Raw genomic sequence first — 20,481 nt, forward strand, 5'->3', positions numbered from 1 at the left:
CCCGATGACATCACAATAGCGCTGCTGCCTAGAAAACAAGCTGCGCAGAAGAAGTTGTTCTTTGGGTGGGAGGGTGGGCTAGTGGAAGGAGGGGGCAATCTCTTTTTTTCCCGGGTGGTAGGGGGATGACAGGAGAAGGGAAGCGGGTGGTGAGAAAGGTACAGAGGGCAGGGTTTGGGGGCTGGGAAGGAAAGGGAAAAGATTAGGGTTTGGGGATGATGAAAGGGCTTTCTACGGGTAAGGATGGCAAAGGGTGGCAGTGACGGAAAGTCAGGCAACCTGTCCTGTCCGTCTTTTTGTATCGTGAATTGGAAAGACTGCAAGGGGGAGGGGAGTTGCTTGCGCCCTAAAGGAGGAGTTATTCAGATTCATTGCAGTGGGCGGCGGCTGCAAAACGCACCATTCTTCTTGTTTTGGCTCTGCAAAGCAGCCTTTTCAAGGGTTGGCTTGGGTGACAAAATGTCTTGTGTAGGCGTGGGTTTGTCTCCCTCTCGCTCTCTCTCCCTAAGATGTGTCCGGCATAGGCCAGGGTGCCACTCGAGGCCCAAACCAATTCTGGTTATCGCTTCTCGGCCTTTTGGCTAAGATCAAGTGTAGTATCTGTTCTTATCAGTTTAATATCTGATACGTCCCCTATCTGGGGACCATATATTAAATGGATTTTTAGAACAGGGAGATGGAAAAAGAGCTTGCTCTGTCCACTCCACGCATTGACCTGGTATTGCAGTACCTCCAGGAACGGTGCACCCCTTCTTAACCCAGTTTCCAAAAGCAGAACTCAATTCACCTGATTCATATTAGCCCGATTTAATGAATTGGAAGAAAGCATACGTCTTCATATGCACCTCAATTTGGCCCATTCACTTTTCACACTTCCTCCTTTTGTTTTTTATCTTTCACACTTTTGACTTTCTTTATTCATCCAAATAGCAAACTCATCACCACTCAACCTGACCAACTCGGCTATGTCCCCGTGCTGCAGTTCTCTGTCTTATCTAGATCATTTGCAATTGAATGGAATAGATCCCTTTTGGACAAAGTGGATTCACCTGCTGCTGCAGTGACCACAGGTGTGATAACATCTAGAATTGGCATCTGGTGCGATCTCTCCGCTTCCACTCCAAAGAAAGTTACCTGTTTATTCCTATCATGCATTGGTTTTTGGGGTTTTCTTTGAGTAATGATGATCTCTTTAGTAGTCTGTTGGCGCCCTCTCCTGGAGGAATAGTTTGCTTGCTCTTGGACATTCTAAAAGAGAGGTCATGATAGACATTGAGCTTCTGAGCTCAATTGGGGACAGTCATGGGTGATGAATGTTTGCAACCTACTGCGAAGCCTCATACCGCAATATAAGGAACGTCAAATACTAAGAAAGGGCGGCCTATGAAAGAATTACTACTTTCAATAAGTACACTTAAACGGCTAATTGGGAATAGAAAAACTGTAAAAAGCCCTCTGAGAAAGCCCCCCTCTAACCTTTGATAGTAAGCTTTTCTGTAGTCTGCCTGTTGATGTATTTTCCGTTTGAACTGTGCACAACATGAAGAGACGGAACACTGGCGGCTTGTCACAATGCCCCCCGATGACATCACAATAGCGCTGCTGCCTAGAAAACAAGCTGCGCAGAAGAAGTTGTTCTTTGGGTGGGAGGGTGGGCTAGTGGAAGGAGGGGGCAATCTCTTTTTTTCCCGGGTGGTAGGGGGATGACAGGAGAAGGGAAGCGGGTGGTGAGAAAGGTACAGAGGGCAGGGTTTGGGGGCTGGGAAGGAAAGGGAAAAGATTAGGGTTTGGGGATGATGAAAGGGCTTTCTACGGGTAAGGATGGCAAAGGGTGGCAGTGACGGAAAGTCAGGCAACCTGTCCTGTCCGTCTTTTTGTATCGTGAATTGGAAAGACTGCAAGGGGGAGGGGAGTTGCTTGCGCCCTAAAGGAGGAGTTATTCAGATTCATTGCAGTGGGCGGCGGCTGCAAAACGCACCATTCTTCTTGTTTTGGCTCTGCAAAGCAGCCTTTTCAAGGGTTGGCTTGGGTGACAAAATGTCTTGTGTAGGCGTGGGTTTGTCTCCCTCTCGCTCTCTCTCCCTAAGATGTGTCCGGCATAGGCCAGGGTGCCACTCGAGGCCCAAACCAATTCTGGTTATCGCTTCTCGGCCTTTTGGCTAAGATCAAGTGTAGTATCTGTTCTTATCAGTTTAATATCTGATACGTCCCCTATCTGGGGACCATATATTAAATGGATTTTTAGAACAGGGAGATGGAAAAAGAGCTTGCTCTGTCCACTCCACGCATTGACCTGGTATTGCAGTACCTCCAGGAACGGTGCACCCCTTCTTAACCCAGTTTCCAAAAGCAGAACTCAATTCACCTGATTCATATTAGCCCGATTTAATGAATTGGAAGAAAGCATACGTCTTCATATGCACCTCAATTTGGCCCATTCACTTTTCACACTTCCTCCTTTTGTTTTTTATCTTTCACACTTTTGACTTTCTTTATTCATCCAAATAGCAAACTCATCACCACTCAACCTGACCAACTCGGCTATGTCCCCGTGCTGCAGTTCTCTGTCTTATCTAGATCATTTGCAATTGAATGGAATAGATCCCTTTTGGACAAAGTGGATTCACCTGCTGCTGCAGTGACCACAGGTGTGATAACATCTAGAATTGGCATCTGGTGCGATCTCTCCGCTTCCACTCCAAAGAAAGTTACCTGTTTATTCCTATCATGCATTGGTTTTTGGGGTTTTCTTTGAGTAATGATGATCTCTTTAGTAGTCTGTTGGCGCCCTCTCCTGGAGGAATAGTTTGCTTGCTCTTGGACATTCTAAAAGAGAGGTCATGATAGACATTGAGCTTCTGAGCTCAATTGGGGACAGTCATGGGTGATGAATGTTTGCAACCTACTGCGAAGCCTCATACCGCAATATAAGGAACGTCAAATACTAAGAAAGGGCGGCCTATGAAAGAATTACTACTTTCAATAAGTACACTTAAACGGCTAATTGGGAATAGAAAAACTGTAAAAAGCCCTCTGAGAAAGCCCCCCTCTAACCTTTGATAGTAAGCTTTTCTGTAGTCTGCCTGTTGATGTATTTTCCGTTTGAACTGTGCACAACATGAAGAGACGGAACACTGGCGGCTTGTCACAATGCCCCCCGATGACATCACAATAGCGCTGCTGCCTAGAAAACAAGCTGCGCAGAAGAAGTTGTTCTTTGGGTGGGAGGGTGGGCTAGTGGAAGGAGGGGGCAATCTCTTTTTTTCCCGGGTGGTAGGGGGATGACAGGAGAAGGGAAGCGGGTGGTGAGAAAGGTACAGAGGGCAGGGTTTGGGGGCTGGGAAGGAAAGGGAAAAGATTAGGGTTTGGGGATGATGAAAGGGCTTTCTACGGGTAAGGATGGCAAAGGGTGGCAGTGACGGAAAGTCAGGCAACCTGTCCTGTCCGTCTTTTTGTATCGTGAATTGGAAAGACTGCAAGGGGGAGGGGAGTTGCTTGCGCCCTAAAGGAGGAGTTATTCAGATTCATTGCAGTGGGCGGCGGCTGCAAAACGCACCATTCTTCTTGTTTTGGCTCTGCAAAGCAGCCTTTTCAAGGGTTGGCTTGGGTGACAAAATGTCTTGTGTAGGCGTGGGTTTGTCTCCCTCTCGCTCTCTCTCCCTAAGATGTGTCCGGCATAGGCCAGGGTGCCACTCGAGGCCCAAACCAATTCTGGTTATCGCTTCTCGGCCTTTTGGCTAAGATCAAGTGTAGTATCTGTTCTTATCAGTTTAATATCTGATACGTCCCCTATCTGGGGACCATATATTAAATGGATTTTTAGAACAGGGAGATGGAAAAAGAGCTTGCTCTGTCCACTCCACGCATTGACCTGGTATTGCAGTACCTCCAGGAACGGTGCACCCCTTCTTAACCCAGTTTCCAAAAGCAGAACTCAATTCACCTGATTCATATTAGCCCGATTTAATGAATTGGAAGAAAGCATACGTCTTCATATGCACCTCAATTTGGCCCATTCACTTTTCACACTTCCTCCTTTTGTTTTTTATCTTTCACACTTTTGACTTTCTTTATTCATCCAAATAGCAAACTCATCACCACTCAACCTGACCAACTCGGCTATGTCCCCGTGCTGCAGTTCTCTGTCTTATCTAGATCATTTGCAATTGAATGGAATAGATCCCTTTTGGACAAAGTGGATTCACCTGCTGCTGCAGTGACCACAGGTGTGATAACATCTAGAATTGGCATCTGGTGCGATCTCTCCGCTTCCACTCCAAAGAAAGTTACCTGTTTATTCCTATCATGCATTGGTTTTTGGGGTTTTCTTTGAGTAATGATGATCTCTTTAGTAGTCTGTTGGCGCCCTCTCCTGGAGGAATAGTTTGCTTGCTCTTGGACATTCTAAAAGAGAGGTCATGATAGACATTGAGCTTCTGAGCTCAATTGGGGACAGTCATGGGTGATGAATGTTTGCAACCTACTGCGAAGCCTCATACCGCAATATAAGGAACGTCAAATACTAAGAAAGGGCGGCCTATGAAAGAATTACTACTTTCAATAAGTACACTTAAACGGCTAATTGGGAATAGAAAAACTGTAAAAAGCCCTCTGAGAAAGCCCCCCTCTAACCTTTGATAGTAAGCTTTTCTGTAGTCTGCCTGTTGATGTATTTTCCGTTTGAACTGTGCACAACATGAAGAGACGGAACACTGGCGGCTTGTCACAATGCCCCCCGATGACATCACAATAGCGCTGCTGCCTAGAAAACAAGCTGCGCAGAAGAAGTTGTTCTTTGGGTGGGAGGGTGGGCTAGTGGAAGGAGGGGGCAATCTCTTTTTTTCCCGGGTGGTAGGGGGATGACAGGAGAAGGGAAGCGGGTGGTGAGAAAGGTACAGAGGGCAGGGTTTGGGGGCTGGGAAGGAAAGGGAAAAGATTAGGGTTTGGGGATGATGAAAGGGCTTTCTACGGGTAAGGATGGCAAAGGGTGGCAGTGACGGAAAGTCAGGCAACCTGTCCTGTCCGTCTTTTTGTATCGTGAATTGGAAAGACTGCAAGGGGGAGGGGAGTTGCTTGCGCCCTAAAGGAGGAGTTATTCAGATTCATTGCAGTGGGCGGCGGCTGCAAAACGCACCATTCTTCTTGTTTTGGCTCTGCAAAGCAGCCTTTTCAAGGGTTGGCTTGGGTGACAAAATGTCTTGTGTAGGCGTGGGTTTGTCTCCCTCTCGCTCTCTCTCCCTAAGATGTGTCCGGCATAGGCCAGGGTGCCACTCGAGGCCCAAACCAATTCTGGTTATCGCTTCTCGGCCTTTTGGCTAAGATCAAGTGTAGTATCTGTTCTTATCAGTTTAATATCTGATACGTCCCCTATCTGGGGACCATATATTAAATGGATTTTTAGAACAGGGAGATGGAAAAAGAGCTTGCTCTGTCCACTCCACGCATTGACCTGGTATTGCAGTACCTCCAGGAACGGTGCACCCCTTCTTAACCCAGTTTCCAAAAGCAGAACTCAATTCACCTGATTCATATTAGCCCGATTTAATGAATTGGAAGAAAGCATACGTCTTCATATGCACCTCAATTTGGCCCATTCACTTTTCACACTTCCTCCTTTTGTTTTTTATCTTTCACACTTTTGACTTTCTTTATTCATCCAAATAGCAAACTCATCACCACTCAACCTGACCAACTCGGCTATGTCCCCGTGCTGCAGTTCTCTGTCTTATCTAGATCATTTGCAATTGAATGGAATAGATCCCTTTTGGACAAAGTGGATTCACCTGCTGCTGCAGTGACCACAGGTGTGATAACATCTAGAATTGGCATCTGGTGCGATCTCTCCGCTTCCACTCCAAAGAAAGTTACCTGTTTATTCCTATCATGCATTGGTTTTTGGGGTTTTCTTTGAGTAATGATGATCTCTTTAGTAGTCTGTTGGCGCCCTCTCCTGGAGGAATAGTTTGCTTGCTCTTGGACATTCTAAAAGAGAGGTCATGATAGACATTGAGCTTCTGAGCTCAATTGGGGACAGTCATGGGTGATGAATGTTTGCAACCTACTGCGAAGCCTCATACCGCAATATAAGGAACGTCAAATACTAAGAAAGGGCGGCCTATGAAAGAATTACTACTTTCAATAAGTACACTTAAACGGCTAATTGGGAATAGAAAAACTGTAAAAAGCCCTCTGAGAAAGCCCCCCTCTAACCTTTGATAGTAAGCTTTTCTGTAGTCTGCCTGTTGATGTATTTTCCGTTTGAACTGTGCACAACATGAAGAGACGGAACACTGGCGGCTTGTCACAATGCCCCCCGATGACATCACAATAGCGCTGCTGCCTAGAAAACAAGCTGCGCAGAAGAAGTTGTTCTTTGGGTGGGAGGGTGGGCTAGTGGAAGGAGGGGGCAATCTCTTTTTTTCCCGGGTGGTAGGGGGATGACAGGAGAAGGGAAGCGGGTGGTGAGAAAGGTACAGAGGGCAGGGTTTGGGGGCTGGGAAGGAAAGGGAAAAGATTAGGGTTTGGGGATGATGAAAGGGCTTTCTACGGGTAAGGATGGCAAAGGGTGGCAGTGACGGAAAGTCAGGCAACCTGTCCTGTCCGTCTTTTTGTATCGTGAATTGGAAAGACTGCAAGGGGGAGGGGAGTTGCTTGCGCCCTAAAGGAGGAGTTATTCAGATTCATTGCAGTGGGCGGCGGCTGCAAAACGCACCATTCTTCTTGTTTTGGCTCTGCAAAGCAGCCTTTTCAAGGGTTGGCTTGGGTGACAAAATGTCTTGTGTAGGCGTGGGTTTGTCTCCCTCTCGCTCTCTCTCCCTAAGATGTGTCCGGCATAGGCCAGGGTGCCACTCGAGGCCCAAACCAATTCTGGTTATCGCTTCTCGGCCTTTTGGCTAAGATCAAGTGTAGTATCTGTTCTTATCAGTTTAATATCTGATACGTCCCCTATCTGGGGACCATATATTAAATGGATTTTTAGAACAGGGAGATGGAAAAAGAGCTTGCTCTGTCCACTCCACGCATTGACCTGGTATTGCAGTACCTCCAGGAACGGTGCACCCCTTCTTAACCCAGTTTCCAAAAGCAGAACTCAATTCACCTGATTCATATTAGCCCGATTTAATGAATTGGAAGAAAGCATACGTCTTCATATGCACCTCAATTTGGCCCATTCACTTTTCACACTTCCTCCTTTTGTTTTTTATCTTTCACACTTTTGACTTTCTTTATTCATCCAAATAGCAAACTCATCACCACTCAACCTGACCAACTCGGCTATGTCCCCGTGCTGCAGTTCTCTGTCTTATCTAGATCATTTGCAATTGAATGGAATAGATCCCTTTTGGACAAAGTGGATTCACCTGCTGCTGCAGTGACCACAGGTGTGATAACATCTAGAATTGGCATCTGGTGCGATCTCTCCGCTTCCACTCCAAAGAAAGTTACCTGTTTATTCCTATCATGCATTGGTTTTTGGGGTTTTCTTTGAGTAATGATGATCTCTTTAGTAGTCTGTTGGCGCCCTCTCCTGGAGGAATAGTTTGCTTGCTCTTGGACATTCTAAAAGAGAGGTCATGATAGACATTGAGCTTCTGAGCTCAATTGGGGACAGTCATGGGTGATGAATGTTTGCAACCTACTGCGAAGCCTCATACCGCAATATAAGGAACGTCAAATACTAAGAAAGGGCGGCCTATGAAAGAATTACTACTTTCAATAAGTACACTTAAACGGCTAATTGGGAATAGAAAAACTGTAAAAAGCCCTCTGAGAAAGCCCCCCTCTAACCTTTGATAGTAAGCTTTTCTGTAGTCTGCCTGTTGATGTATTTTCCGTTTGAACTGTGCACAACATGAAGAGACGGAACACTGGCGGCTTGTCACAATGCCCCCCGATGACATCACAATAGCGCTGCTGCCTAGAAAACAAGCTGCGCAGAAGAAGTTGTTCTTTGGGTGGGAGGGTGGGCTAGTGGAAGGAGGGGGCAATCTCTTTTTTTCCCGGGTGGTAGGGGGATGACAGGAGAAGGGAAGCGGGTGGTGAGAAAGGTACAGAGGGCAGGGTTTGGGGGCTGGGAAGGAAAGGGAAAAGATTAGGGTTTGGGGATGATGAAAGGGCTTTCTACGGGTAAGGATGGCAAAGGGTGGCAGTGACGGAAAGTCAGGCAACCTGTCCTGTCCGTCTTTTTGTATCGTGAATTGGAAAGACTGCAAGGGGGAGGGGAGTTGCTTGCGCCCTAAAGGAGGAGTTATTCAGATTCATTGCAGTGGGCGGCGGCTGCAAAACGCACCATTCTTCTTGTTTTGGCTCTGCAAAGCAGCCTTTTCAAGGGTTGGCTTGGGTGACAAAATGTCTTGTGTAGGCGTGGGTTTGTCTCCCTCTCGCTCTCTCTCCCTAAGATGTGTCCGGCATAGGCCAGGGTGCCACTCGAGGCCCAAACCAATTCTGGTTATCGCTTCTCGGCCTTTTGGCTAAGATCAAGTGTAGTATCTGTTCTTATCAGTTTAATATCTGATACGTCCCCTATCTGGGGACCATATATTAAATGGATTTTTAGAACAGGGAGATGGAAAAAGAGCTTGCTCTGTCCACTCCACGCATTGACCTGGTATTGCAGTACCTCCAGGAACGGTGCACCCCTTCTTAACCCAGTTTCCAAAAGCAGAACTCAATTCACCTGATTCATATTAGCCCGATTTAATGAATTGGAAGAAAGCATACGTCTTCATATGCACCTCAATTTGGCCCATTCACTTTTCACACTTCCTCCTTTTGTTTTTTATCTTTCACACTTTTGACTTTCTTTATTCATCCAAATAGCAAACTCATCACCACTCAACCTGACCAACTCGGCTATGTCCCCGTGCTGCAGTTCTCTGTCTTATCTAGATCATTTGCAATTGAATGGAATAGATCCCTTTTGGACAAAGTGGATTCACCTGCTGCTGCAGTGACCACAGGTGTGATAACATCTAGAATTGGCATCTGGTGCGATCTCTCCGCTTCCACTCCAAAGAAAGTTACCTGTTTATTCCTATCATGCATTGGTTTTTGGGGTTTTCTTTGAGTAATGATGATCTCTTTAGTAGTCTGTTGGCGCCCTCTCCTGGAGGAATAGTTTGCTTGCTCTTGGACATTCTAAAAGAGAGGTCATGATAGACATTGAGCTTCTGAGCTCAATTGGGGACAGTCATGGGTGATGAATGTTTGCAACCTACTGCGAAGCCTCATACCGCAATATAAGGAACGTCAAATACTAAGAAAGGGCGGCCTATGAAAGAATTACTACTTTCAATAAGTACACTTAAACGGCTAATTGGGAATAGAAAAACTGTAAAAAGCCCTCTGAGAAAGCCCCCCTCTAACCTTTGATAGTAAGCTTTTCTGTAGTCTGCCTGTTGATGTATTTTCCGTTTGAACTGTGCACAACATGAAGAGACGGAACACTGGCGGCTTGTCACAATGCCCCCCGATGACATCACAATAGCGCTGCTGCCTAGAAAACAAGCTGCGCAGAAGAAGTTGTTCTTTGGGTGGGAGGGTGGGCTAGTGGAAGGAGGGGGCAATCTCTTTTTTTCCCGGGTGGTAGGGGGATGACAGGAGAAGGGAAGCGGGTGGTGAGAAAGGTACAGAGGGCAGGGTTTGGGGGCTGGGAAGGAACGGGAAAAGATTAGGGTTTGGGGATGATGAAAGGGCTTTCTACGGGTAAGGATGGCAAAGGGTGGCAGTGACGGAAAGTCAGGCAACCTGTCCTGTCCGTCTTTTTGTATCGTGAATTGGAAAGACTGCAAGGGGGAGGGGAGTTGCTTGCGCCCTAAAGGAGGAGTTATTCAGATTCATTGCAGTGGGCGGCGGCTGCAAAACGCACCATTCTTCTTGTTTTGGCTCTGCAAAGCAGCCTTTTCAAGGGTTGGCTTGGGTGACAAAATGTCTTGTGTAGGCGTGGGTTTGTCTCCCTCTCGCTCTCTCTCCCTAAGATGTGTCCGGCATAGGCCAGGGTGCCACTCGAGGCCCAAACCAATTCTGGTTATCGCTTCTCGGCCTTTTGGCTAAGATCAAGTGTAGTATCTGTTCTTATCAGTTTAATATCTGATACGTCCCCTATCTGGGGACCATATATTAAATGGATTTTTAGAACAGGGAGATGGAAAAAGAGCTTGCTCTGTCCACTCCACGCATTGACCTGGTATTGCAGTACCTCCAGGAACGGTGCACCCCTTCTTAACCCAGTTTCCAAAAGCAGAACTCAATTCACCTGATTCATATTAGCCCGATTTAATGAATTGGAAGAAAGCATACGTCTTCATATGCACCTCAATTTGGCCCATTCACTTTTCACACTTCCTCCTTTTGTTTTTTATCTTTCACACTTTTGACTTTCTTTATTCATCCAAATAGCAAACTCATCACCACTCAACCTGACCAACTCGGCTATGTCCCCGTGCTGCAGTTCTCTGTCTTATCTAGATCATTTGCAATTGAATGGAATAGATCCCTTTTGGACAAAGTGGATTCACCTGCTGCTGCAGTGACCACAGGTGTGATAACATCTAGAATTGGCATCTGGTGCGATCTCTCCGCTTCCACTCCAAAGAAAGTTACCTGTTTATTCCTATCATGCATTGGTTTTTGGGGTTTTCTTTGAGTAATGATGATCTCTTTAGTAGTCTGTTGGCGCCCTCTCCTGGAGGAATAGTTTGCTTGCTCTTGGACATTCTAAAAGAGAGGTCATGATAGACATTGAGCTTCTGAGCTCAATTGGGGACAGTCATGGGTGATGAATGTTTGCAACCTACTGCGAAGCCTCATACCGCAATATAAGGAACGTCAAATACTAAGAAAGGGCGGCCTATGAAAGAATTACTACTTTCAATAAGTACACTTAAACGGCTAATTGGGAATAGAAAAACTGTAAAAAGCCCTCTGAGAAAGCCCCCCTCTAACCTTTGATAGTAAGCTTTTCTGTAGTCTGCCTGTTGATGTATTTTCCGTTTGAACTGTGCACAACATGAAGAGACGGAACACTGGCGGCTTGTCACAATGCCCCCCGATGACATCACAATAGCGCTGCTGCCTAGAAAACAAGCTGCGCAGAAGAAGTTGTTCTTTGGGTGGGAGGGTGGGCTAGTGGAAGGAGGGGGCAATCTCTTTTTTTCCCGGGTGGTAGGGGGATGACAGGAGAAGGGAAGCGGGTGGTGAGAAAGGTACAGAGGGCAGGGTTTGGGGGCTGGGAAGGAAAGGGAAAAGATTAGGGTTTGGGGATGATGAAAGGGCTTTCTACGGGTAAGGATGGCAAAGGGTGGCAGTGACGGAAAGTCAGGCAACCTGTCCTGTCCGTCTTTTTGTATCGTGAATTGGAAAGACTGCAAGGGGGAGGGGAGTTGCTTGCGCCCTAAAGGAGGAGTTATTCAGATTCATTGCAGTGGGCGGCGGCTGCAAAACGCACCATTCTTCTTGTTTTGGCTCTGCAAAGCAGCCTTTTCAAGGGTTGGCTTGGGTGACAAAATGTCTTGTGTAGGCGTGGGTTTGTCTCCCTCTCGCTCTCTCTCCCTAAGATGTGTCCGGCATAGGCCAGGGTGCCACTCGAGGCCCAAACCAATTCTGGTTATCGCTTCTCGGCCTTTTGGCTAAGATCAAGTGTAGTATCTGTTCTTATCAGTTTAATATCTGATACGTCCCCTATCTGGGGACCATATATTAAATGGATTTTTAGAACAGGGAGATGGAAAAAGAGCTTGCTCTGTCCACTCCACGCATTGACCTGGTATTGCAGTACCTCCAGGAACGGTGCACCCCTTCTTAACCCAGTTTCCAAAAGCAGAACTCAATTCACCTGATTCATATTAGCCCGATTTAATGAATTGGAAGAAAGCATACGTCTTCATATGCACCTCAATTTGGCCCATTCACTTTTCACACTTCCTCCTTTTGTTTTTTATCTTTCACACTTTTGACTTTCTTTATTCATCCAAATAGCAAACTCATCACCACTCAACCTGACCAACTCGGCTATGTCCCCGTGCTGCAGTTCTCTGTCTTATCTAGATCATTTGCAATTGAATGGAATAGATCCCTTTTGGACAAAGTGGATTCACCTGCTGCTGCAGTGACCACAGGTGTGATAACATCTAGAATTGGCATCTGGTGCGATCTCTCCGCTTCCACTCCAAAGAAAGTTACCTGTTTATTCCTATCATGCATTGGTTTTTGGGGTTTTCTTTGAGTAATGATGATCTCTTTAGTAGTCTGTTGGCGCCCTCTCCTGGAGGAATAGTTTGCTTGCTCTTGGACATTCTAAAAGAGAGGTCATGATAGACATTGAGCTTCTGAGCTCAATTGGGGACAGTCATGGGTGATGAATGTTTGCAACCTACTGCGAAGCCTCATACCGCAATATAAGGAACGTCAAATACTAAGAAAGGGCGGCCTATGAAAGAATTACTACTTTCAATAAGTACACTTAAACGGCTAATTGGGAATAGAAAAACTGTAAAAAGCCCTCTGAGAAAGCCCCCCTCTAACCTTTGATAGTAAGCTTTTCTGTAGTCTGCCTGTTGATGTATTTTCCGTTTGAACTGTGCACAACATGAAGAGACGGAACACTGGCGGCTTGTCACAATGCCCCCCGATGACATCACAATAGCGCTGCTGCCTAGAAAACAAGCTGCGCAGAAGAAGTTGTTCTTTGGGTGGGAGGGTGGGCTAGTGGAAGGAGGGGGCAATCTCTTTTTTTCCCGGGTGGTAGGGGGATGACAGGAGAAGGGAAGCGGGTGGTGAGAAAGGTACAGAGGGCAGGGTTTGGGGGCTGGGAAGGAAAGGGAAAAGATTAGGGTTTGGGGATGATGAAAGGGCTTTCTACGGGTAAGGATGGCAAAGGGTGGCAGTGACGGAAAGTCAGGCAACCTGTCCTGTCCGTCTTTTTGTATCGTGAATTGGAAAGACTGCAAGGGGGAGGGGAGTTGCTTGCGCCCTAAAGGAGGAGTTATTCAGATTCATTGCAGTGGGCGGCGGCTGCAAAACGCACCATTCTTCTTGTTTTGGCTCTGCAAAGCAGCCTTTTCAAGGGTTGGCTTGGGTGACAAAATGTCTTGTGTAGGCGTGGGTTTGTCTCCCTCTCGCTCTCTCTCCCTAAGATGTGTCCGGCATAGGCCAGGGTGCCACTCGAGGCCCAAACCAATTCTGGTTATCGCTTCTCGGCCTTTTGGCTAAGATCAAGTGTAGTATCTGTTCTTATCAGTTTAATATCTGATACGTCCCCTATCTGGGGACCATATATTAAATGGATTTTTAGAACAGGGAGATGGAAAAAGAGCTTGCTCTGTCCACTCCACGCATTGACCTGGTATTGCAGTACCTCCAGGAACGGTGCACCCCTTCTTAACCCAGTTTCCAAAAGCAGAACTCAATTCACCTGATTCATATTAGCCCGATTTAATGAATTGGAAGAAAGCATACGTCTTCATATGCACCTCAATTTGGCCCATTCACTTTTCACACTTCCTCCTTTTGTTTTTTATCTTTCACACTTTTGACTTTCTTTATTCATCCAAATAGCAAACTCATCACCACTCAACCTGACCAACTCGGCTATGTCCCCGTGCTGCAGTTCTCTGTCTTATCTAGATCATTTGCAATTGAATGGAATAGATCCCTTTTGGACAAAGTGGATTCACCTGCTGCTGCTAGTGACCACAGGTGTGATAACATCTAGAATTGGCATCTGGTGCGATCTCTCCGCTTCCACTCCAAAGAAAGTTACCTGTTTATTCCTATCATGCATTGGTTTTTGGGGTTTTCTTTGAGTAATGATGATCTCTTTAGTAGTCTGTTGGCGCCCTCTCCTGGAGGAATAGTTTGCTTGCTCTTGGACATTCTAAAAGAGAGGTCATGATAGACATTGAGCTTCTGAGCTCAATTGGGGACAGTCATGGGTGATGAATGTTTGCAACCTACTGCGAAGCCTCATACCGCAATATAAGGAACGTCAAATACTAAGAAAGGGCGGCCTATGAAAGAATTACTACTTTCAATAAGTACACTTAAACGGCTAATTGGGAATAGAAAAACTGTAAAAAGCCCTCTGAGAAAGCCCCCCTCTAACCTTTGATAGTAAGCTTTTCTGTAGTCTGCCTGTTGATGTATTTTCCGTTTGAACTGTGCACAACATGAAGAGACGGAACACTGGCGGCTTGTCACAATGCCCCCCGATGACATCACAATAGCGCTGCTGCCTAGAAAACAAGCTGCGCAGAAGAAGTTGTTCTTTGGGTGGGAGGGTGGGCTAGTGGAAGGAGGGGGCAATCTCTTTTTTTCCCGGGTGGTAGGGGGATGACAGGAGAAGGGAAGCGGGTGGTGAGAAAGGTACAGAGGGCAGGGTTTGGGGGCTGGGAAGGAAAGGGAAAAGATTAGGGTTTGGGGATGATGAAAGGGCTTTCTACGGGTAAGGATGGCAAAGGGTGGCAGTGACGGAAAGTCAGGCAACCTGTCCTGTCCGTCTTTTTGTATCGTGAATTGGAAAGACTGCAAGGGGGAGGGGAGTTGCTTGCGCCCTAAAGGAGGAGTTATTCAGATTCATTGCAGTGGGCGGCGGCTGCAAAACGCACCATTCTTCTTGTTTTGGCTCTGCAAAGCAGCCTTTTCAAGGGTTGGCTTGGGTGACAAAATGTCTTGTGTAGGCGTGGGTTTGTCTCCCTCTCGCTCTCTCTCCCTAAGATGTGTCCGGCATAGGCCAGGGTGCCACTCGAGGCCCAAACCAATTCTGGTTATCGCTTCTCGGCCTTTTGGCTAAGATCAAGTGTAGTATCTGTTCTTATCAGTTTAATATCTGATACGTCCCCTATCTGGGGACCATATATTAAATGGATTTTTAGAACAGGGAGATGGAAAAAGAGCTTGCTCTGTCCACTCCACGCATTGACCTGGTATTGCAGTACCTCCAGGAACGGTGCACCCCTTCTTAACCCAGTTTCCAAAAGCAGAACTCAATTCACCTGATTCATATTAGCCCGATTTAATGAATTGGAAGAAAGCATACGTCTTCATATGCACCTCAATTTGGCCCATTCACTTTTCACACTTCCTCCTTTTGTTTTTTATCTTTCACACTTTTGACTTTCTTTATTCATCCAAATAGCAAACTCATCACCACTCAACCTGACCAACTCGGCTATGTCCCCGTGCTGCAGTTCTCTGTCTTATCTAGATCATTTGCAATTGAATGGAATAGATCCCTTTTGGACAAAGTGGATTCACCTGCTGCTGCAGTGACCACAGGTGTGATAACATCTAGAATTGGCATCTGGTGCGATCTCTCCGCTTCCACTCCAAAGAAAGTTACCTGTTTATTCCTATCATGCATTGGTTTTTGGGGTTTTCTTTGAGTAATGATGATCTCTTTAGTAGTCTGTTGGCGCCCTCTCCTGGAGGAATAGTTTGCTTGCTCTTGGACATTCTAAAAGAGAGGTCATGATAGACATTGAGCTTCTGAGCTCAATTGGGGACAGTCATGGGTGATGAATGTTTGCAACCTACTGCGAAGCCTCATACCGCAATATAAGGAACGTCAAATACTAAGAAAGGGCGGCCTATGAAAGAATTACTACTTTCAATAAGTACACTTAAACGGCTAATTGGGAATAGAAAAACTGTAAAAAGCCCTCTGAGAAAGCCCCCCTCTAACCTTTGATAGTAAGCTTTTCTGTAGTCTGCCTGTTGATGTATTTTCCGTTTGAACTGTGCACAACATGAAGAGACGGAACACTGGCGGCTTGTCACAATGCCCCCCGATGACATCACAATAGCGCTGCTGCCTAGAAAACAAGCTGCGCAGAAGAAGTTGTTCTTTGGGTGGGAGGGTGGGCTAGTGGAAGGAGGGGGCAATCTCTTTTTTTCCCGGGTGGTAGGGGGATGACAGGAGAAGGGAAGCGGGTGGTGAGAAAGGTACAGAGGGCAGGGTTTGGGGGCTGGGAAGGAAAGGGAAAAGATTAGGGTTTGGGGATGATGAAAGGGCTTTCTACGGGTAAGGATGGCAAAGGGTGGCAGTGACGGAAAGTCAGGCAACCTGTCCTGTCCGTCTTTTTGTATCGTGAATTGGAAAGACTGCAAGGGGGAGGGGAGTTGCTTGCGCCCTAAAGGAGGAGTTATTCAGATTCATTGCAGTGGGCGGCGGCTGCAAAACGCACCATTCTTCTTGTTTTGGCTCTGCAAAGCAGCCTTTTCAAGGGTTGGCTTGGGTGACAAAATGTCTTGTGTAGGCGTGGGTTTGTCTCCCTCTCGCTCTCTCTCCCTAAGATGTGTCCGGCATAGGCCAGGGTGCCACTCGAGGCCCAAACCCAATTCTGGTTATCGCTTCTCGGCCTTTTGGGCTAAGATACAAGTGTAGTGTTGTTCGAAGAGGTGGTTTAAGCTCCAGGCCACCTTAGTACAATGATACAATGCACACTGGAAGGTGCGCTTGCTAGTACTTTGCTCTGTCCACTCCACGCATTGACCTGGTATTGCAGTACCTCCAGGAACGGTGCACCCCTTCTTAACCCAGTTTCCAAAAGCAGAACTCAATTCACCTGATTCATATTAGCCCGATTTAATGAATTGGAAGAAAGCATACGTCTTCATATGCACCTCAATTTGGCCCATTCACTTTTCACACTTCCTCCTTTTGTTTTTTATCTTTCACACTTTTGACTTTCTTTATTCATCCAAATAGCAAACTCATCACCACTCAACCTGACCAACTCGGCTATGTCCCCGTGCTGCAGTTCTCTGTCTTATCTAGATCATTTGCAATTGAATGGAATAGATCCCTTTTGGACAAAGTGGATTCACCTGCTGCTGCAGTGACCACAGGTGTGATAACATCTAGAATTGGCATCTGGTGCGATCTCTCCGCTTCCACTCCAAAGAAAGTTACCTGTTTATTCCTATCATGCATTGGTTTTTGGGGTTTTCTTTGAGTAATGATGATCTCTTTAGTAGTCTGTTGGCGCCCTCTCCTGGAGGAATAGTTTGCTTGCTCTTGGACATTCTAAAAGAGAGGTCATGATAGACATTGAGCTTCTGAGCTCAATTGGGGACAGTCATGGGTGATGAATGTTTGCAACCTACTGCGAAGCCTCATACCGCAATATAAGGAACGTCAAATACTAAGAAAGGGCGGCCTATGAAAGAATTACTACTTTCAATAAGTACACTTAAACGGCTAATTGGGAATAGAAAAACTGTAAAAAGCCCTCTGAGAAAGCCCCCCTCTAACCTTTGATAGTAAGCTTTTCTGTAGTCTGCCTGTTGATGTATTTTCCGTTTGAACTGTGCACAACATGAAGAGACGGAACACTGGCGGCTTGTCACAATGCCCCCCGATGACATCACAATAGCGCTGCTGCCTAGAAAACAAGCTGCGCAGAAGAAGTTGTTCTTTGGGTGGGAGGGTGGGCTAGTGGAAGGAGGGGGCAATCTCTTTTTTTCCCGGGTGGTAGGGGGATGACAGGAGAAGGGAAGCGGGTGGTGAGAAAGGTACAGAGGGCAGGGTTTGGGGGCTGGGAAGGAAAGGGAAAAGATTAGGGTTTGGGGATGATGAAAGGGCTTTCTACGGGTAAGGATGGCAAAGGGTGGCAGTGACGGAAAGTCAGGCAACCTGTCCTGTCCGTCTTTTTGTATCGTGAATTGGAAAGACTGCAAGGGGGAGGGGAGTTGCTTGCGCCCTAAAGGAGGAGTTATTCAGATTCATTGCAGTGGGCGGCGGCTGCAAAACGCACCATTCTTCATGTTTTGGCTCTGCAAAGCAGCCTTTTCAAGGGTTGGCTTGGGTGACAAAATGTCTTGTGTAGGCGTGGGTTTGTCTCCCTCTCGCTCTCTCTCCCTAAGATGTGTCCGGCATAGGCCAGGGTGCCACTCGAGGCCCAAACCAATTCTGGTTATCGCTTCTCGGCCTTTTGGCTAAGATCAAGTGTAGTATCTGTTCTTATCAGTTTAATATCTGATACGTCCCCTATCTGGGGACCATATATTAAATGGATTTTTAGAACAGGGAGATGGAAAAAGAGCTTGCTCTGTCCACTCCACGCATTGACCTGGTATTGCAGTACCTCCAGGAACGGTGCACCCCTTCTTAACCCAGTTTCCAAAAGCAGAACTCAATTCACCTGATTCATATTAGCCCGATTTAATGAATTGGAAGAAAGCATACGTCTTCATATGCACCTCAATTTGGCCCATTCACTTTTCACACTTCCTCCTTTTGTTTTTTATCTTTCACACTTTTGACTTTCTTTATTCATCCAAATAGCAAACTCATCACCACTCAACCTGACCAACTCGGCTATGTCCCCGTGCTGCAGTTCTCTGTCTTATCTAGATCATTTGCAATTGAATGGAATAGATCCCTTTTGGACAAAGTGGATTCACCTGCTGCTGCAGTGACCACAGGTGTGATAACATCTAGAATTGGCATCTGGTGCGATCTCTCCGCTTCCACTCCAAAGAAAGTTACCTGTTTATTCCTATCATGCATTGGTTTTTGGGGTTTTCTTTGAGTAATGATGATCTCTTTAGTAGTCTGTTGGCGCCCTCTCCTGGAGGAATAGTTTGCTTGCTCTTGGACATTCTAAAAGAGAGGTCATGATAGACATTGAGCTTCTGAGCTCAATTGGGGACAGTCATGGGTGATGAATGTTTGCAACCTACTGCGAAGCCTCATACCGCAATATAAGGAACGTCAAATACTAAGAAAGGGCGGCCTATGAAAGAATTACTACTTTCAATAAGTACACTTAAACGGCTAATTGGGAATAGAAAAACTGTAAAAAGCCCTCTGAGAAAGCCCCCCTCTAACCTTTGATAGTAAGCTTTTCTGTAGTCTGCCTGTTGATGTATTTTCCGTTTGAACTGTGCACAACATGAAGAGACGGAACACTGGCGGCTTGTCACAATGCCCCCCGATGACATCACAATAGCGCTGCTGCCTAGAAAACAAGCTGCGCAGAAGAAGTTGTTCTTTGGGTGGGAGGGTGGGCTAGTGGAAGGAGGGGGCAATCTCTTTTTTTCCCGGGTGGTAGGGGGATGACAGGAGAAGGGAAGCGGGTGGTGAGAAAGGTACAGAGGGCAGGGTTTGGGGGCTGGGAAGGAAAGGGAAAAGATTAGGGTTTGGGGATGATGAAAGGGCTTTCTACGGGTAAGGATGGCAAAGGGTGGCAGTGACGGAAAGTCAGGCAACCTGTCCTGTCCGTCTTTTTGTATCGTGAATTGGAAAGACTGCAAGGGGGAGGGGAGTTGCTTGCGCCCTAAAGGAAGGAGTTATTCAGATTCATTGCAGTGGGCGGCGGCTGCAAAACGCACCATTCTTCTTGTTTTGGCTCTGCAAAGCAGCCTTTTCAAGGGTTGGCTTGGGTGACAAAATGTCTTGTGTAGGCGTGGGTTTGTCTCCCTCTCGCTCTCTCTCCCTAAGATGTGTCCGGCATAGGCCAGGGTGCCACTCGAGGCCCAAACCAATTCTGGTTATCGCTTCTCGGCCTTTTGGCTAAGATCAAGTGTAGTATCTGTTCTTATCAGTTTAATATCTGATACGTCCCCTATCTGGGGACCATATATTAAATGGATTTTTAGAACAGGGAGATGGAAAAAGAGCTTGCTCTGTCCACTCCACGCATTGACCTGGTATTGCAGTACCTCCAGGAACGGTGCACCCCTTCTTAACCCAGTTTCCAAAAGCAGAACTCAATTCACCTGATTCATATTAGCCCGATTTAATGAATTGGAAGAAAGCATACGTCTTCATATGCACCTCAATTTGGCCCATTCACTTTTCACACTTCCTCCTTTTGTTTTTTATCTTTCACACTTTTGACTTTCTTTATTCATCCAAATAGCAAACTCATCACCACTCAACCTGACCAACTCGGCTATGTCCCCGTGCTGCAGTTCTCTGTCTTATCTAGATCATTTGCAATTGAATGGAATAGATCCCTTTTGGACAAAGTGGATTCACCTGCTGCTGCAGTGACCACAGGTGTGATAACATCTAGAATTGGCATCTGGTGCGATCTCTCCGCTTCCACTCCAAAGAAAGTTACCTGTTTATTCCTATCATGCATTGGTTTTTGGGGTTTTCTTTGAGTAATGATGATCTCTTTAGTAGTCTGTTGGCGCCCTCTCCTGGAGGAATAGTTTGCTTGCTCTTGGACATTCTAAAAGAGAGGTCATGATAGACATTGAGCTTCTGAGCTCAATTGGGGACAGTCATGGGTGATGAATGTTTGCAACCTACTGCGAAGCCTCATACCGCAATATAAGGAACGTCAAATACTAAGAAAGGGCGGCCTATGAAAGAATTACTACTTTCAATAAGTACACTTAAACGGCTAATTGGGAATAGAAAAACTGTAAAAAGCCCTCTGAGAAAGCCCCCCTCTAACCTTTGATAGTAAGCTTTTCTGTAGTCTGCCTGTTGATGTATTTTCCGTTTGAACTGTGCACAACATGAAGAGA

The 20,481-nt window shown here is 46.4% G+C and overlaps 13 non-coding genes across 13 annotated transcripts; all 13 read left to right on the plus strand.

Annotated features, from left to right (window-relative positions):
* The first annotated feature begins 561 nt into the window (after positions 1–561).
* On the plus strand, positions 562–752 carry LOC142268855 (U2 spliceosomal RNA). Its single transcript, XR_012734443.1, has one exon. It is a non-coding gene; the product is annotated as a U2 spliceosomal RNA (small nuclear RNA).
* Positions 753–2,139: 1,387 nt separating this feature from the next.
* LOC142268856 (U2 spliceosomal RNA) lies at positions 2,140–2,330 on the plus strand. The gene has a single exon (XR_012734444.1). It is a non-coding gene; the product is annotated as a U2 spliceosomal RNA (small nuclear RNA).
* A 1,387-nt stretch (positions 2,331–3,717) lies between these two features.
* Positions 3,718–3,908, plus strand: LOC142268857 (U2 spliceosomal RNA). Its single transcript, XR_012734445.1, has one exon. It is a non-coding gene; the product is annotated as a U2 spliceosomal RNA (small nuclear RNA).
* Positions 3,909–5,295: 1,387 nt separating this feature from the next.
* LOC142268859 (U2 spliceosomal RNA) lies at positions 5,296–5,486 on the plus strand. The gene has a single exon (XR_012734447.1). It is a non-coding gene; the product is annotated as a U2 spliceosomal RNA (small nuclear RNA).
* Positions 5,487–6,873: 1,387 nt separating this feature from the next.
* Positions 6,874–7,064, plus strand: LOC142268860 (U2 spliceosomal RNA). The gene has a single exon (XR_012734448.1). It is a non-coding gene; the product is annotated as a U2 spliceosomal RNA (small nuclear RNA).
* Positions 7,065–8,451: 1,387 nt separating this feature from the next.
* On the plus strand, positions 8,452–8,642 carry LOC142268862 (U2 spliceosomal RNA). The gene has a single exon (XR_012734449.1). It is a non-coding gene; the product is annotated as a U2 spliceosomal RNA (small nuclear RNA).
* A 1,387-nt stretch (positions 8,643–10,029) lies between these two features.
* On the plus strand, positions 10,030–10,220 carry LOC142268863 (U2 spliceosomal RNA). The gene has a single exon (XR_012734450.1). It is a non-coding gene; the product is annotated as a U2 spliceosomal RNA (small nuclear RNA).
* Positions 10,221–11,607: 1,387 nt separating this feature from the next.
* Positions 11,608–11,798, plus strand: LOC142268864 (U2 spliceosomal RNA). The gene has a single exon (XR_012734451.1). It is a non-coding gene; the product is annotated as a U2 spliceosomal RNA (small nuclear RNA).
* Positions 11,799–13,185: 1,387 nt separating this feature from the next.
* On the plus strand, positions 13,186–13,376 carry LOC142268865 (U2 spliceosomal RNA). The gene has a single exon (XR_012734452.1). It is a non-coding gene; the product is annotated as a U2 spliceosomal RNA (small nuclear RNA).
* Positions 13,377–14,764: 1,388 nt separating this feature from the next.
* Positions 14,765–14,955, plus strand: LOC142268866 (U2 spliceosomal RNA). The gene has a single exon (XR_012734453.1). It is a non-coding gene; the product is annotated as a U2 spliceosomal RNA (small nuclear RNA).
* A 1,388-nt stretch (positions 14,956–16,343) lies between these two features.
* LOC142268835 (U2 spliceosomal RNA) lies at positions 16,344–16,527 on the plus strand. The gene has a single exon (XR_012734425.1). It is a non-coding gene; the product is annotated as a U2 spliceosomal RNA (small nuclear RNA).
* A 1,387-nt stretch (positions 16,528–17,914) lies between these two features.
* LOC142268867 (U2 spliceosomal RNA) lies at positions 17,915–18,105 on the plus strand. Its single transcript, XR_012734454.1, has one exon. It is a non-coding gene; the product is annotated as a U2 spliceosomal RNA (small nuclear RNA).
* A 1,388-nt stretch (positions 18,106–19,493) lies between these two features.
* Positions 19,494–19,684, plus strand: LOC142268868 (U2 spliceosomal RNA). The gene has a single exon (XR_012734455.1). It is a non-coding gene; the product is annotated as a U2 spliceosomal RNA (small nuclear RNA).
* Positions 19,685–20,481: the final 797 nt, after the last annotated feature.

This window comes from Anomaloglossus baeobatrachus, unplaced genomic scaffold (genome assembly GCF_048569485.1).
Source record: "Anomaloglossus baeobatrachus isolate aAnoBae1 unplaced genomic scaffold, aAnoBae1.hap1 Scaffold_3112, whole genome shotgun sequence".
Lineage (NCBI taxonomy): Eukaryota > Metazoa > Chordata > Amphibia > Anura > Aromobatidae > Anomaloglossus > Anomaloglossus baeobatrachus.